Here is a 16931-nt window from a genome sequence, read left to right as displayed (position 1 = left end):
GGTTTTTAATACTTCTCACCCTGTTGTACACCTGTTCTGTTTCTGCTGACAGGCATGGTATTATCATTTCAGCTCACTACAGGACACTCTAACACAAAGTTGGAGAGCCATTAAAAATATTTCCAACTTTTTCAATATTTTCTATATAATTCAATTCAAGCAAAGACAGCTAATTTTTGCGTTTATTTGATTTTCTGAAAAAGTTATATACTACATGCCTCAATCAAGGATATTGCAAATTTGTAGAATTTTTTTGTGAAAAGTCTACATTGGGACAAAAAGCGACAATAAAATGATAACAGAGATTTGAAATTTGCAGAAGATTTTTTTCCATCACAAAGCAGAATGAACATACATAGTGCTGAAGGCAAGGCTCCATAGCTCAGGGGTTAGAGCACTGGTCTTGTAAACCAGGGGTCGTGAGTTCAAATCTCACTGGGGCCTAGTGCTACTTTCTTGTTACTGCTGCTAAAATATAAATTGCAGCTCCCAATGTTGAAATAGTCTGCTCAAGAGCTTTAAGTGAGGAGATCATTTCAATTTGGTCACACATTTGGATATTCAATTTGTACACAGAGTTATGATGTTCAGTCTAATCTGCAAATTGGTTCCAAGAGCATGTCTTAAAATTATTTTATTGTATTGACTCTGTTCATGCTTATAATCCCATCATAATTTTTCAGTATCATTACAAACTGTAGAAAGAGCTTTTCCATAATTAAACTTTAAAGATAGCAACAATGGTATATACATTGTATTGTACCGTGCAGGAATCAACTTCATCAGTTGATCCAGAAGAGTTTTGAATTGACAACTGTAGCTGCCAGAAGGCTTTTTTGGTCAAGTAAGCATATATAAAGTACAAATGCAAGCATACTCAAGGTAATGACCACTATTGGTCACAAATATCTCAATATAAAGACATTCTGTCATATCATTTTGAAGGCATTCCAGACTAAGGAGCACAAGGTTTGTGAGGCATAGAAAACATGACCAACATTTCCTCAATTTTATATATACACCTATTCAACATACAACAGCAAACTGAAAGTTTCTTTAAATTGTTTAATAGGTTATTAACTGCATGTCCCAAGCAGGCATTTCAGCAGTGGTCATTTGTTAAAAGTGTATATTTGGAGAATGAGATACAACTAATAATATCCAATAAGATTACTGAAATTTGAAGAAAACTCTTTTCCACCATAATTCAGACCCCGTATTGGTCACAGTTCTGGCTACTTATGTGGCTCCATCTCTCAGGGGTTAGAGCACTGGTCTCGTAAACCAGGGGTCATGAGGTCCAATCTCACTGGGACCCAGTGTTTCCCAATGTTAAAATATTCTATGCAATATCTTTAAGTGAGGAGAACCATTTCAATTTGGTCACACATTTGGATATTCAATTTGTACACAGAGTTATGATGTTCAGTCTAATCTGCTGATTGGTTACAAGAGCATGTCTAAAACATATTTGTTGCATTTTATTGGGCCGATTCTGTTCATGCTGATAGTTCCAACAAGTTTTTCACTATTATTATGAAACTATGGTAAGAGCTTTCCAATAATTTAACTTTAATGATAGCACAAAAACACACACATTAGGAGGTTTTTAATACTTCTCACCCTGTTGTACACCTGTTCTGTTTCTGCTGACAGGCATGGTATTATCATTTCAGCTCACTACAGGACACTCTAACACAAAGTTGGAGAGCCATTAAAAATATGTCCAACTTTTCAATATTTTCTATATAATTCAATTCAAGCAAAGACAGCTAATTTTTGCGTTTATTTGATTTTCTGAAAAAGTTATATACTACATGCCTCAATCAAGGATATTGCAAATTTTTAGAATTTTTTTGTGAAAAGTCTACATTGGGACAAAAAGCGACAATAAAATGATAACAGAGATTTGAAATTTGCAGAAGATTTTTTTCCATCACAAAGCAGAATGAACATACATAGTGCTGAAGGCAAGGCTCCATAGCTCAGGGGTTAGAGCACTGGTCTTGTAAACCAGGGGTCGTGAGTTCAAATCTCACTGAGGTCTAGTGCTACTTTCTTGTTACTGCTGCTAAAATATAAATTGCAGCTCCCAATGTTGAAATAGTCTACTCAAGAGCTTTAAGTGAGGAGAACCATTTCAATTTGGTCACACATTTGGTTATTCAATTTGTACACAGTTATGATGTTCAGTCTAATCTGCAAATTGGTTTCAAGAGCATGTCTTAAAATTATTTTATTGTATTGACTCTGTTCATGCTGATAATCCCATCATAATTTTTCAGTATCATTACAAACTGTAGAAAGAGCTTTTTCATAATTAAACTTTAAAGATAGCAACAATGGTATATACATTGTATTGTACCGTGCAGGAATCAACTTCATCAGTTGATCCAGAAGAGTTTTGAATTGACAACTGTAGCTGCCATAAGGCTTTTTTGGTCATGTAAGCATATATAAAGTACAAATGCAAGCATACTCAAGGTAATGACCACTATTGGTCACAAATATCTCAATATAAAGACATTCTGTCATATCATTTTGAAGGCATTCCAGACTAAGGAGCACAAGGTTTGTGAGGCATAGAAAACATGACCAAAATTTCCTCAATTTTATATATACACCTATTCAACATACAACAGCAAACTGAAAGTTTCTTTAAATTGTTTAATAGGTTATTAACTGCATGTCCCAAGCAGGCATTTCAGCAGTGGTCATTTGTTAAAAGTGTATATTTGGAGAATGAGCTACAACTAATAATATCCAATAAGATTACTGAAATTTGAAGAAAACTCTTTTCCACCATAATTCAGACCCCGTATTGGTCACAGTTCTGGCTACTTATGTGGCTCCATAGTTCAGGGGTTAGAGCACTGGTCTCGTAAACCAGGGGTCATGAGGTCCAATCTCACTGGGACCTAGTGTTTCCCAATGTTAAAATAGTCTATGCAATATCTTTAAGTGAGGAGAACCATTTCAATTTGGTCACATATTTGGATGGTTAATTTGGACAAAGACATATGATGTTCAGTCTAATCTGCTGATTGGTTACAAGAGCATGTCTAAAATATATTTGTTGCATTTTATTGGGCCGATTCTGTTCATGCTGATAGTTCCAACAAGTTTTTCACTATTATTATGAAACTATGGTAAGAGCTTTCCAATAATATTACTTTAATGATAGCAAAAAAATACACACATTAGGAGGTTTTTAATACTTCTCACCCTGTTGTACACCTGTTCTGTTTCTGCTGACAGGCATGGTATTATCATTTCAGCTCACTACAGGACACTCTAACACAAAGTTGGAGAGCCATTAAAAATATGTCCAACTTTTTCAATATTTTCTATATAATTCAATTCAAGCAAAGACAGCTAATTTTTGCATTTATTTGATTTTCTGAAAAAGTTATATACTACATACCTCAATCAAGGATATTGCAAATTTGTAGAATTTTTTTGTGAAAAGTCTACATTGGGACAAAAAGCGACAATAAAATGATAACAGAGATTTGAAATTTGCAGAAGATTTTTTTCCATCACTAAGCAGAATGAACATACATAGTGCTGAAGGCAAGGCTCCATAGCTCAGGGGTTAGAGCACTGGTTTTGTAAACCAGGGGTCGTGAGTTCAAATCTCACTGGGGCCTAGTGCTACTTTCTTGTTACTGCTTCTAAAATATAAATTGCAGCTCCCAATGTTGAAATAGTCTGCTCAAGAGCTTTAAGTGAGGAGAACCATTTCAATTTGGTCACACATTTGGATATTCAATTTGTACACAGAGTTATGATGTTCAGTCTAATCTGCAAATTGGTTCCAAGAGCATGTCTTAAAATTATTTTATTGTACTGATTCTGTTCATGCTGATAATCCCATCATAATTTTTCAGTATCATTACAAACTGTAGAAAGAGCTTTTCCATAATTAAACTTTAAAGATAGCAACAATGGTATATACATTGTATTAATCTGTATTGTACCGTGCAGGAATCAACTTCATCAGTTGATCCAGAAGAGTTTTGAATTGACAACTGTAGCTGCCAGAAGGCTTTTTTGGTCATGTAAGCATATATAAAGTACAAATGCAAGCATACTCAAGGTAATGACCACTATTGGTCACAAATATCTCAATATAAAGACATTCTGTCATATCATTTTGAAGGCATTCCAGACTAAGGAGCACAAGGTTTGTGAGGCATAGAAAACATGACCAACATTTCCTCAATTTTATATATACACCTATTCAACATACAACAGCAAACTGAAAGTTTCTTTAAATTGTTTAATAGGTTATTAACTGCATGTCCCAAGCAGGCATTTCAGCAGTGGTCATTTGTTAAAAGTGTATATTTGGAGAATGAGATACAACTAATAATATCCAATAAGATTACTGAAATTTGAAGAAAACTCTTTTCCACCATAATTCAGACCCCGCATTGGTCACAGTTCTGGCTACTTATGTGGCTCCATCTCTCAGGGGTTAGAGCACTGGTCTCGTAAACCAGGAGTCATGAGGTCCAATCTCACTGGGACCCAGTGTTTCCCAATGTTAAAATAGTCTATGCAATATCTTTAAGTGAGGAGAACCATTTCAATTTGGTCACACATTTGGATATTCAATTTGTACACAGAGTTATGATGTTCAGTCTAATCTGCTGATTGGTTACAAGAGCATGTCTAAAACATATTTGTTGCATTTTATTGGGCCGATTCTGTTCATGCTGATAGTTCCAACAAGTTTTTCTATATAATTCAATTCAAGCAAAGACAGCTAATTTTTGCATTTATTTGATTTTCTGAAAAAGTTATATACTACATGCCTCAATCAAGGATATTGCAAATTTGTAGATTTTTTTTGTGAAAAGTCTACATTGGGACAAAAAGCGACAATAAAATGATAACAGAGATTTGAAATTTGCAGAAGATTTTTTTCCATCACTAAGCAGAATGAACATACATAGTGCTGAAGGCAAGGCTCCATAGCTCAGGGTTTAGAGCACTGGTCTTGTAAACCAGTGGTCGTGAGTTCAAATCTCACTGGGGCCTAGTGCTACTTTCTTGTTACTGCTGCTAAAATATAAATTGCAGCTCCCAATGTTGAAATAGTCTGCTCAAGAGCTTTAAGTGAGGAGAACCATTTCAATTTGGTCACACATTTGGATATTCAATTTGTACACAGAGTTATGATGTTCAGTTTAATCTGCGAATTGGTTCCAAGAGCATGTTTTAAAATTATTTTATTGTACTGATTCTGTTCATGCTGATAATCCCATCAAAATTTTTCAGTATCATTACAAACTGTAGAAAGAGCTTTTCCATAATTAAACTTTAAAGATAGCAACAATGGTATATACATTGTATTAATCTGTATTGTACCGTGCAGGAATCAACTTCATCAGTTGATCCAGAAGAGTTTTGAATTGACAACTGTAGCTGCCAGAAGGCTTTTTTGGTCATGTAAGCATATATAAAGTACAAATGCAAGCATACTCAAGGTAATGACCACTATTGGTCACAAATATCTCAATATAAAGACATTCTGTCATATCATTTTGAAGGCATTCCAGACTAAGGAGCACAAGGTTTGTGAGGCATAGAAAACATGACCAACATTTCCTCAATTTTATATATACACCTATTCAACATACAACAGCAAACTGAAAGTTTCTTTAAATTGTTTAATAGGTTATTAACTGCATGTCCCAAGCAGGCATTTCAGCAGTGGTCATTTGTTAAAAGTGTATATTTGGAGAATGAGATACAACTAATAATATCCAATAAGATTACTGAAATTTGAAGAAAACTCTTTTCCACCATAATTCAGACCCCGTATTGGTCACAGTTCTGGCTACTTATGTGGCTCCATCTCTCAGGGGTTAGAGCACTGTTCTCGTAAACCAGGGATCATGAGGTCCAATCTCACTGGGACCCAGTGTTTCCCAATGTTAAAATAGTCTATGCAATATCTTTAAGTGAGGAGAACCATTTCAATTTGGTCACACATTTGGATATTCAATTTGTACACAGAGCTATGATGTTCAGTCTAATCAGCTGATTGGTTACAAGAGCATGTCTAAAACATATTTGTTGCATTTTATTGGGCCGATTCTGTTCATGCTGATAGTTCTAACAAGTTTTTCACTATTATTATGAAACTATGGTAAGAGCTTTCCAATAATTTTACTTTAATGATAGCAAAAAAACACACACATTAGGAGGTTTTTAATACTTCTCACCCTGTTGTACACCTGTTCTGTTTCTGCTGACAGGCATGGTATTATCATTTCAGCTCACTACAGGACACTCTAACACAAAGTTGGAGAGCCATTAAAAATATGTCCAACTTTTTCAATATTTTCTATATAATTCAATTCAAGCAAAGACAGCAAATTTTTGCATTTATTTGATTTTCTGAAAAAGTTATATACTACATGCCTCAATCAAGGATATTGCAAATTTGTAGAATTTTTTTGTGAAAAGTCTACATTGGGACAAAAAGCGACAATAAAATGATAACAGAGATTTGAAATTTGCAGAAGATTTTTTTCCATCACAAAGCAGAATGAACATACATAGTGCTGAAGGCAAGGCTCCATAGCTCAGGGGTTAGAGCACTGGTCTTGTAAACCAGGGCTCGTGAGTTCAAATGTGACTGGGGCCTAGTGCTACTTTCTTGTTACTGCTGCTAAAATATAAATTGTAGCTCCCAATGTTGAAATAGTCTGCTCAAGAGCTTTAAGTGAGGAGAATCATTTCAATTTGGTCACACATTTGGATATTCAATTTGTACACAGAGTTATGATGTTCAGTCTAATCTGCAAATTGGTTCCAAGAGCATGTCTTAAAATTATTTTATTGTATTGACTTTGTTCATGCTGATAATCCCATCATAATTTTTCAGTATCATTACAAACTGTAGAAAGAGCTTTTCCAGAATTAAACTTTAAAGATAGCAACAATGGTATATACATTGTATTGTACCGTGCAGGAATCAACTTCATCAGTTGATCCAGAAGAGTTTTGAATTGACAACTGTAGCTGCCAGAAGGCTTTTTTGGTCATGTAAGCATATATAAAGTACAAATGCAAGCATACTCAAGGTAATGACCACTATTGGTCACAAATATCTCAATATAAAGACATTCTGTCATATCATTTTGAAGGCATTCCAGACTAATGAGCACAAGGTTTGTGAGGCATGGAAAACATGACCAACATTTCCTCAATTTTATATATACACCTATTCAACATACAACAGCAAACTGAAAGTTTCTTTAAATTGTTTAATAGGTTATTAACTGCATGTCCCAAGCAAGCATTTCAGCAGTGGTCATTTGTTAAAAGTGTATATTTGGAGAATGAGCTACAACTAATAATATCCAATAAGATTACTGAAATTTGAAGAAAACTCTTTTCCACCATAATTCAGACCCCGTATTGGTCACAGTTCTGGCTACTTATGTGGCTCCATCTCTCAGGGGTTAGAGCACTGGTCTCGTAAACCAGGGGTCATGAGGTCCAATCTCACTGGGACCCAGTGTTTCCCAATGTTAAAATAGTCTATGCAATATCTTTAAGTGAGGAGAACCATTTCAATTTGGTCACACATTTGGATATTCAATTTGTACACAGAGTTATGATGTTCAGTCTAATCTGCTGATTGGTTACAAGAGCATGTCTAAAACATATTTGTTGCATTTTATTGGGCCGATTCTGTTCATGCTGATAGTTCCAACAAGTTTTTCACTATTATTATGAAACTATGGTAAGAGCTTTCCAATAATTTTACTTTAATGATAGCAAAAAAACACACACATTAGGAGGTTTTTAATACTTCTCACCCTGTTGTACACCTGTTCTGTTTCTGCTGACAGGCATGGTATTATCATTTCAGCTCACTACAGGACACTCTAACACAAAGTTGGAGAGCCATTAAAAATATGTCCAACTTTTTCAATATTTTCTATATAATTCAATTCAAGCAAAGACAGCTAATTTTTGCATTTATTTGATTTTCTGAAAAAGTTATATACTACATGCCTCAATCAAGGATATTGCAAATTTGTAGAATTTTTTTGTGAAAAGTCTACATTGGGACAAAAAGTGACAATAAAATGATAACAGAGATTTGAAATTTGCAGAAGATTTTTTTCCATCACTAAGCAGAATGAACATACATAGTGCTGAAGGCAAGGCTCCATAGCTCAGGGGTTAGAGCACTGGTCTTGTAAACCAGGGGTTGTGAGTTCAAATCTCACTGGGGCCTAGTGCTACTTTCTTGTTACTGCTGCTAAAATATAAATTGCAGCTCCCAATGTTGAAATAGTCTGCTCAAGAGCTTTAAGTGAGGAGAACTATTTCAATTTGGTCACACATTTGGATATTCAATTTGTACACAGAGTTATGATGTTCAGTCTAATCTGCAAATTGGTTCCAAGAGCATGTCTTAAAATTATATTATTGTATTGACTCTGTTCATGCTGATAATCCCATCATAATTTTTCAGTATCATTACAAACTGTAGAAAGAGCTTTTCCATAATTAAACTTTAAAGATAGCAACAATGGTATATACATTGTATTGTACCGTGCAGGAATCAACTTCATCAGTTGATCCAGAAGAGTTTTGAATTGACAACTGTAGCTGCCAGAAGGCTTTTTTGGTCATGTAAGCATATATAAAGTACAAATGCAAGCATACTCAAGGTAATGACCACTATTGGTCACAAATATCTCAATATAAAGACATTCTGTCATATCATTTTGAAGGCATTCCAGACTAAGGAGCACAAGGTTTGTGAGGCATAGAAAACATGACCAACATTTCCTCAATTTTATATATACACCTATTCAACATACAACAGCAAACTGAAAGTTTCTTTAAATTGTTTAATAGGTTATTAACTGCATGTCCCAAGCAGGCATTTCAGCAGTGGTCATTTGTTAAAAGTGTATATTTGGAGAATGAGATACAACTAATAATATCCAATAAGATTACTGAAATTTGAAGAAAACTCTTTTCCACCATAATTCAGACCCCGTATTGGTCACAGTTCTGGCTACTTATGTGGCTCCATCTCTCAGGGGTTAGAGCACTGGTCTCGTAAACCAGGGGTCATGAGGTCCAATCTCACTGGGACCCAGTGTTTCCCAATGTTAAAATAGTCTATGCATTATCTTTAAGTGAGGAGAACCATTTCAATTTGGTCACACATTTGGATATTCAATTTGTACACAGAGTTATGATGTTCAGTCTAATCTGCTGATTGGTTACAAGAGCATGTCTAAAACATATTTGTTGCATTTTATTGGGCCGATTCTGTTCATGCTGATAGTTCCAACAAGTTTTTCTCTATTATTATGAAACTATGGTAAGAGCTTTCCAATAATTTTACTTTAATGATAGCAAAAAAACACACACATTAGGAGGTTTTTAATACTTCTCACCCTGTTGTACACCTGTTCTGTTTCTGCTGACAGGCATGGTATTATCATTTCAGCTCACTACAGGACACTCTAACACAAAGTTGGAGAGCCATTAAAAATATGTCCAACTTTTTCAATATTTTCTATATAATTCAATTCAAGCAAAGACAGCTAATTTTTGCATTTATTTGATTTTCTGAAAAAGTTATATACTACATGCCTCAATCAAGGATATTGCAAATTTGTAGAATTTTTTTGTGAAAAGTCTACATTGGGACAAAAAGCGACAATAAAATGATAACAGAGATTTGAAATTTGCTGAAGATTTTTTTCCATCACTAAGCAGAATGAACATACATAGTGCTGAAGGCAAGGCTCGGCTCCATAGCTCAGGGGTTAGAGCACTGGTCTTGTAAACCAGGGGTCGTGAGTTCAAATCTCACTGGGGCCTAGAGCTACTTTCTTGTTACTGCTGCTAAAATATAAATTGCAGCTCCCAATGTTGAAATAGTCTGCTCAAGAGCTTTAAGTGAGGAGAACCATTTCAATTTGGTCACACATTTGGATATTCAATTTGTACACAGAGTTATGATGTTCAGTCTAATCTGCAAATTGGTTCAAAGAGCATGTCTTAAAATTATTTTATTGTACTGATTCTGTTCATGCTGATAATCCCATCATAATTTTTCAGTATCATTACAAACTGTAGAAAGAGCTTTTCCATAATTAAACTTTAAAGATAGCAACAATGGTATATACATTGTATTAATCTGTATTGTACCGTGCAGGAATCAACTTCATCAGTTGATCCAGAAGAGTTTTGAATTGACAACTGTAGCTGCCAGAAGGCTTTTTTGGTCATGTAAGCATATATAAAGTACAAATGCAAGCATACTCAAGGTAATGACCACTATTGGTCACAAATATCTCAATATAAAGACATTCTGTCATATCATTTTGAAGGCATTCCAGACTAAGGAGCACAAGGTTTGTGAGGCATAGAAAACATGACCAACATTTCCTCAATTTTATATATACACCTATTCAACATACAACAGCAAACTGAAAGTTTCTTTAAATTGTTTAATAGGTTATTAACTGCATGTCCTAAGCAGGCATTTCAGCAGTGGTCATTTGTTAAAAGTGTATATTTGGAGATTGAGCTACAACTAATAATATCCAATAAGATTACTGAAATTTGAAGAAAACTCTTTTCCACCATAATTCAGACCCCGTATTGGTCACAGTTCTGGCTACTTATGTGGCTCCATCTCTCAGGGGTTAGAGCACTGGTCTCGTAAACCAGGGGTCATGAGGTCCAATCTCACTGGGACCCAGTGTTTCCCAATGTTAAAATAGTCTATGCAATATCTTTAAGTGAGGAGAACCATTTCAATTTGGTCACACATTTGGATATTCAATTTGTACACAGAGTTATGATGTTCAGTCTAATCTGCTGATTGGTTACAAGAGCATGTCTAAAACATATGTGTTGCATTTTATTGGGCCGATTCTGTTCATGCTGATAGTTCCAACAAGTTTTTCACTATTATTATGAAACTATGGTAAGAGCTTTCCAATAATTTTACTTTAATGATAGCAAAAAAACACACACATTAGGAGTTTTTTAATACTTCTCACCCTGTTGTACACCTGTTCTGTTTCTGCTGACAGGCATGGTATTATCATTTCAGCTCACTACAGGACACTCTAACATAAAGTTGGAGAGCCATTAAAAATATGTCCAACTTTTTCAATATTTTCTATATAATTCAATTCAAGCAAAGACAGCTAATTTTTGCATTTATTTGATTTTCTGAAAAAGTTATATACTACATGCCTCAATCAAGTATATTGCAAATTTGTAGAATTTTTTTGTGAAAAGTCTACATTGGGACAAAAAGCGACAATAAAATGATAACAGAGATTTGAAATTTGCAGAAGATTTTTTTCCATCACTAAGCAGAATGAACATACATAGTGCTAAAGGCAAGGCTCCATAGCTCAGGGGTTAGAGCACTGGTCTTGTAAACCAGGGGTTGTGAGTTCAAATCTCACTGGGGCCTAGTGCTACTTTCTTGTTACTGCTGTTAAAATATAAATTGCAGCTCCCAATGTTGAAATAGTCAGCTCAAGAGCTTTAAGTGAGGAGAACCATTTCAATTTGGTCACACATTTGGATATTCAATTTGTACACAGAGTTATGATGTTCAGTCTAATCTGCAAATTGGTTCCAAGAGCATGTCTTAAAATTATTTTATTGTATTGACTCTGTTCATGCTGATAATCCCATCATAATTTTTCAGTATCATTACAAACTGTAGAAAGAGCTTTTCCATAATTAAACTTTAAAGATAGCAACAATGGTATATACATTGTATTGTACCGTGCAGGAATCAACTTCATCAGTTGATCCAGAAGAGTTTTGAATTGACAACTGTAGCTGCCAGAAGGCTTTTTTGGTCATGTAAGTATATATAAAGTACAAATGCAAGCATACTCAAGGTAATGACCACTATTGGTCACAAATATCTCCATATAAAGACATTCTGTCATATCATTTTGAAGGCATTCCAGACTAAGGAGCACAAGGTTTGTGAGGCATAGAAAACATGACCAACATTTCCTCAATTTTATATATACACCTATTCAACATACAACAGCAAACTGAAAGTTTCTTTAAATTGTTTAATAGGTTATTAACTGCATATCCCAAGCAGGCATTTCAGCAGTGGTCATTTGTTAAAAGTGTATATTTGGAGAATGAGATACAACTAATAATATCCAATAAGATTACTGAAATTTGAAGAAAACTCTTTTCCACCATAATTCAGACCCCGTATTGGTCACAGTTCTGGCTACTTATGTGGCTCCATCTCTCAGGGGTTAGAGCACTGGTCTCGTAAACCAGGGGTCATGAGGTCCAATCTCACTGGGACCCAGTGTTTCCCAATGTTAAAATAGTCTATGCAATATCTTTAAGTGAGGAGAACCATTTCAATTTGGTCACACATTTGGATATTCAATTTGTACACAGAGTTATGATGTTCAGTCTAATCTGCTGATTGTTTACAAGAGCATGTCTAAAACATATTTGTTGCATTTTATTGGGCCGATTCTGTTCATACTGATAGTTCCAACAAGTTTTTCACTATTATTATGAAACTATGGTAAGAGCTTTCCAATAATTTTACTTTAATGATAGCAAAAAACACACACATTAGGAGGTTTTTAATACTTCTCACCCTGCTGTACACCTGTTCTGTTTCTGCTGACAGGCATGGTATTATCATTTCAGCTCACTACAGGACACTCTAACACAAAGTTGGAGAGCCATTAAAAATATGTCCAACTTTTTCAATATTTTCTATATAATTCAATTCAAGCAAAGACAGCTAATTTTTGCATTTATTTGATTTTCTGAAAAAGTTATATACTACATGACTCAATCAAGGATATTGCAAATTTGTAGAATTTTTTTGTGAAAAGTCTACATTGGGACAAAAAGCGACAATAAAATGATAACAGAGATTTGAAATTTGCAGAAGATTTTTTTCCATCACTAAGCAGAATGAACATACATAGTGCTGAAGGCAAGGCTCCATAGCTCAGGGGTTAAAGCACTGGTCTTGTAAACCAGGGGTTGTGAGTTCAAATCTCACTGGGGCCTAGTGCTACTTTCTTGTTACTGCTGCTAAAATATAAATTGCAGCTCCCAATGTTGAAATAGTCTGCTCAAGAGCTTTAAGTGAGGAGAACTATTTCAATTTGGTCACACATTTGGATATTCAATTTGTACACAGAGTTATGATGTTCAGTCTAATCTGCAAATTGGTTCAAAGAGCATGTCTTAAAATTATTTTATTGTACTGATTCTGTTCATGCTGATAATCCCATCATAATTTTTCAGTATCATTACAAACTGTAGAAAGAGCTTTTCCGTAATTAAACTTTAAAGATAGCAACAATGGTATATACATTGTATTAATCTGTATTGTACCGTGCAGGAATCAACTTCATCAGTTGATCCAGAAGAGTTTTGAATTGACAACTGTAGCTGCCAGAAGGCTTTTTTGGTCATGTAAGCATATATAAAGTACAAATGCAAGCATACTCAAGGTAATGACCACTATTGGTCACAAATATCTCAATATAAAGACATTCTGTCATATCATTTTGAAGGCATTCCAGACTAAGGAGCACAAGGTTTGTGAGGCATAGAAAACATGACCAACATTTCCTCAATTTTATATATACACCTATTCAACATACAACAGCAAACTGAAAGTTTCTTTAAATTGTTTAATAGGTTATTAACTGCATGTCCCAAGCAGGCATTTCAGCAGTGGTCATTTGTTAAAAGTGTATATTTGGAGAATGAGCTACAACTAATAATATCCAATAAGATTACTGAAATTTGAAGAAAACTCTTTTCCACCATAATTCAGACCCCGTATTGGTCACAGTTCTGGCTACTTATGTGGCTCCATCTCTCAGGGGTTAGAGCACTGGTCTCGTAAACCAGGGGTCATGAGGTCCAATCTCACTGGGACCCAGTGTTTCCCAATGTTAAAATAGTCTATGCAATATCTTTAAGTGAGGAGAACCATTTCAATTTGGTCACACATTTGGATATTCAATTTGTACACAGAGTTATGATGTTCAGTCTAATCTGCTGATTGGTTACAAGAGCATGTCTAAAACATATGTGTTGCATTTTATTGGGCCGATTCTGTTCATGCTGATAGTTCCAACAAGTTTTTCACTATTATTATGAAACTATGGTAAGAGCTTTCCAATAATTTTACTTTAATGATAGCAAAAAAACACACACATTAGGAGTTTTTTAATACTTCTCACCCTGTTGTACACCTGTTCTGTTTCTGCTGACAGGCATGGTATTATCATTTCAGCTCACTACAGGACACTCTAACATAAAGTTGGAGAGCCATTAAAAATATGTCCAACTTTTTCAATATTTTCTATATAATTCAATTCAAGCAAAGACAGCTAATTTTTGCATTTATTTGATTTTCTGAAAAAGTTATATACTACATGCCTCAATCAAGTATATTGCAAATTTGTAGAATTTTTTTGTGAAAAGTCTACATTGGGACAAAAAGCGACAATAAAATGATAACAGAGATTTGAAATTTGCAGAAGATTTTTTTCCATCACTAAGCAGAATGAACATACATAGTGCTAAAGGCAAGGCTCCATAGCTCAGGGGTTAGAGCACTGGTCTTGTAAACCAGGGGTTGTGAGTTCAAATCTCACTGGGGCCTAGTGCTACTTTCTTGTTACTGCTGTTAAAATATAAATTGCAGCTCCCAATGTTGAAATAGTCAGCTCAAGAGCTTTAAGTGAGGAGAACCATTTCAATTTGGTCACACATTTGGATATTCAATTTGTACACAGAGTTATGATGTTCAGTCTAATCTGCAAATTGGTTCCAAGAGCATGTCTTAAAATTATTTTATTGTATTGACTCTGTTCATGCTGATAATCCCATCATAATTTTTCAGTATCATTACAAACTGTAGAAAGAGCTTTTCCATAATTAAACTTTAAAGATAGCAACAATGGTATATACATTGTATTGTACCGTGCAGGAATCAACTTCATCAGTTGATCCAGAAGAGTTTTGAATTGACAACTGTAGCTGCCAGAAGGCTTTTTTGGTCATGTAAGCATATATAAAGTACAAATGCAAGCATACTCAAGGTAATGACCACTATTGGTCACAAATATCTCCATATAAAGACATTCTGTCATATCATTTTGAAGGCATTCCAGACTAAGGAGCACAAGGTTTGTGAGGCATAGAAAACATGACCAACATTTCCTCAATTTTATATATACACCTATTCAACATACAACAGCAAACTGAAAGTTTCTTTAAATTGTTTAATAGGTTATTAACTGCATATCCCAAGCAGGCATTTCAGCAGTGGTCATTTGTTAAAAGTGTATATTTGGAGAATGAGATACAACTAATAATATCAAATAAGATTACTGAAATTTGAAGAAAACTCTTTTCCACCATAATTCAGACCCCGTATTGGTCACAGTTCTGGCTACTTATGTGGCTCCATCTCTCAGGGGTTAGAGCACTGGTCTCGTAAACCAGGGGTCATGAGGTCCAATCTCACTGGGACCCAGTGTTTCCCAATGTTAAAATAGTCTATGCAATATCTTTAAGTGAGGAGAACCATTTCAATTTGGTCACACATTTGGATATTCAATTTGTACACAGAGTTATGATGTTCAGTCTAATCTGCTGATTGTTTACAAGAGCATGTCTAAAACATATTTGTTGCATTTTATTGGGCCGATTCTGTTCATGCTGATAGTTCCAACAAGTTTTTCACTATTATTATGAAACTATGGTAAGAGCTTTCCAATAATTTTACTTTAATGATAGCAAAAAACACACACATTAGGAGGTTTTTAATACTTCTCACCCTGCTGTACACCTGTTCTGTTTCTGCTGACAGGCATGGTATTATCATTTCAGCTCACTACAGGACACTCTAACACAAAGTTGGAGAGCCATTAAAAATATGTCCAACTTTTTCAATATTTTCTATATAATTCAATTCAAGCAAAGACAGCTAATTTTTGCATTTATTTGATTTTCTGAAAAAGTTATATACTACATGACTCAATCAAGGATATTGCAAATTTGTAGAATTTTTTTGTGAAAAGTCTACATTGGGACAAAAAGCGACAATAAAATGATAACAGAGATTTGAAATTTGCAGAAGATTTTTTTCCATCACTAAGCAGAATGAACATACATAGTGCTGAAGGCAAGGCTCCATAGCTCAGGGGTTAAAGCACTGGTCTTGTAAACCAGGGGTCGTGAGTTATAATCTCACTGGGGCCTAGTGCTACTTTCTTGTTACTGCTGCTAAAATATAAATTGCAGCTCCCAATGTTGAAATAGTCTGCTCAAGAGCTTTAAGTGAGGAGAACCATTTCAATTTGGTCACACATTTGGATATTCAATTTGTACACAGAGTTATGATGTTCAGTATAATCTGCAAATTGGTTCCAAGAGCATGTCTTAAAATTATTTTATTTTACTGATTCTGTTCATGCTGATAATCCCATCATAATTTTTCAGTATCATTACAAACTGTAGAAAGAGCTTTTCCATAATTAAACTTTAAAGATAGCAACAATGGTAAATACATTGTATTAATCTGTATTGTACCGTGCAGGAATCAACTTCATCAGTTGATTCTGAAGAGTTTTGAATTGACAACTGTAGCTGCCAGAAGGCTTTTTTGGTCATGTAAGCATATATAAAGTACAAATGCAAGCATACTCAAGGTAATGACCACTATTGGTCACAAATATCTCAATATAAAGACATTCTGTCATATCATTTTGAAGGCATTCCAGACTAAGGAGCACAAGGTTTGTGAGGCATAGAAAACATGACCAACATTTCCTCAATTTTATATATACACCTATTCAACATACAACAGCAAACTGAAA

General features: G+C 34.7%; 10 non-coding genes across 10 annotated transcripts; all 10 read left to right on the top strand.

Annotated features, from left to right (window-relative positions):
- Positions 1–371: 371 nt before the first annotated feature.
- TRNAT-UGU (transfer RNA threonine (anticodon UGU)) lies at positions 372–444 on the top strand. The gene has a single exon. It is a non-coding gene; the product is annotated as a tRNA-Thr (tRNA).
- Positions 445–1974: 1530 nt separating this feature from the next.
- TRNAT-UGU (transfer RNA threonine (anticodon UGU)) lies at positions 1975–2047 on the top strand. The gene has a single exon. It is a non-coding gene; the product is annotated as a tRNA-Thr (tRNA).
- Positions 2048–3577: 1530 nt separating this feature from the next.
- TRNAT-UGU (transfer RNA threonine (anticodon UGU)) lies at positions 3578–3650 on the top strand. Its single transcript has one exon. It is a non-coding gene; the product is annotated as a tRNA-Thr (tRNA).
- Positions 3651–4973: 1323 nt separating this feature from the next.
- TRNAT-UGU (transfer RNA threonine (anticodon UGU)) lies at positions 4974–5046 on the top strand. Its single transcript has one exon. It is a non-coding gene; the product is annotated as a tRNA-Thr (tRNA).
- A 3147-nt stretch (positions 5047–8193) lies between these two features.
- On the top strand, positions 8194–8266 carry TRNAT-UGU (transfer RNA threonine (anticodon UGU)). The gene has a single exon. It is a non-coding gene; the product is annotated as a tRNA-Thr (tRNA).
- Positions 8267–9803: 1537 nt separating this feature from the next.
- On the top strand, positions 9804–9876 carry TRNAT-UGU (transfer RNA threonine (anticodon UGU)). The gene has a single exon. It is a non-coding gene; the product is annotated as a tRNA-Thr (tRNA).
- Positions 9877–11418: 1542 nt separating this feature from the next.
- Positions 11419–11491, top strand: TRNAT-UGU (transfer RNA threonine (anticodon UGU)). The gene has a single exon. It is a non-coding gene; the product is annotated as a tRNA-Thr (tRNA).
- Positions 11492–13022: 1531 nt separating this feature from the next.
- Positions 13023–13095, top strand: TRNAT-UGU (transfer RNA threonine (anticodon UGU)). Its single transcript has one exon. It is a non-coding gene; the product is annotated as a tRNA-Thr (tRNA).
- A 1542-nt stretch (positions 13096–14637) lies between these two features.
- On the top strand, positions 14638–14710 carry TRNAT-UGU (transfer RNA threonine (anticodon UGU)). The gene has a single exon. It is a non-coding gene; the product is annotated as a tRNA-Thr (tRNA).
- Positions 14711–16241: 1531 nt separating this feature from the next.
- Positions 16242–16314, top strand: TRNAT-UGU (transfer RNA threonine (anticodon UGU)). The gene has a single exon. It is a non-coding gene; the product is annotated as a tRNA-Thr (tRNA).
- The last annotated feature ends 617 nt before the right edge of the window (positions 16315–16931 follow it).

Source organism: Pseudophryne corroboree, chromosome 11 (assembly GCF_028390025.1).
Source record: "Pseudophryne corroboree isolate aPseCor3 chromosome 11, aPseCor3.hap2, whole genome shotgun sequence".
Lineage (NCBI taxonomy): Eukaryota > Metazoa > Chordata > Amphibia > Anura > Myobatrachidae > Pseudophryne > Pseudophryne corroboree.
The sequence above is the reverse complement of the archived record's forward strand: the minus strand, read 5'-3'. Positions and strand labels throughout refer to the sequence as shown.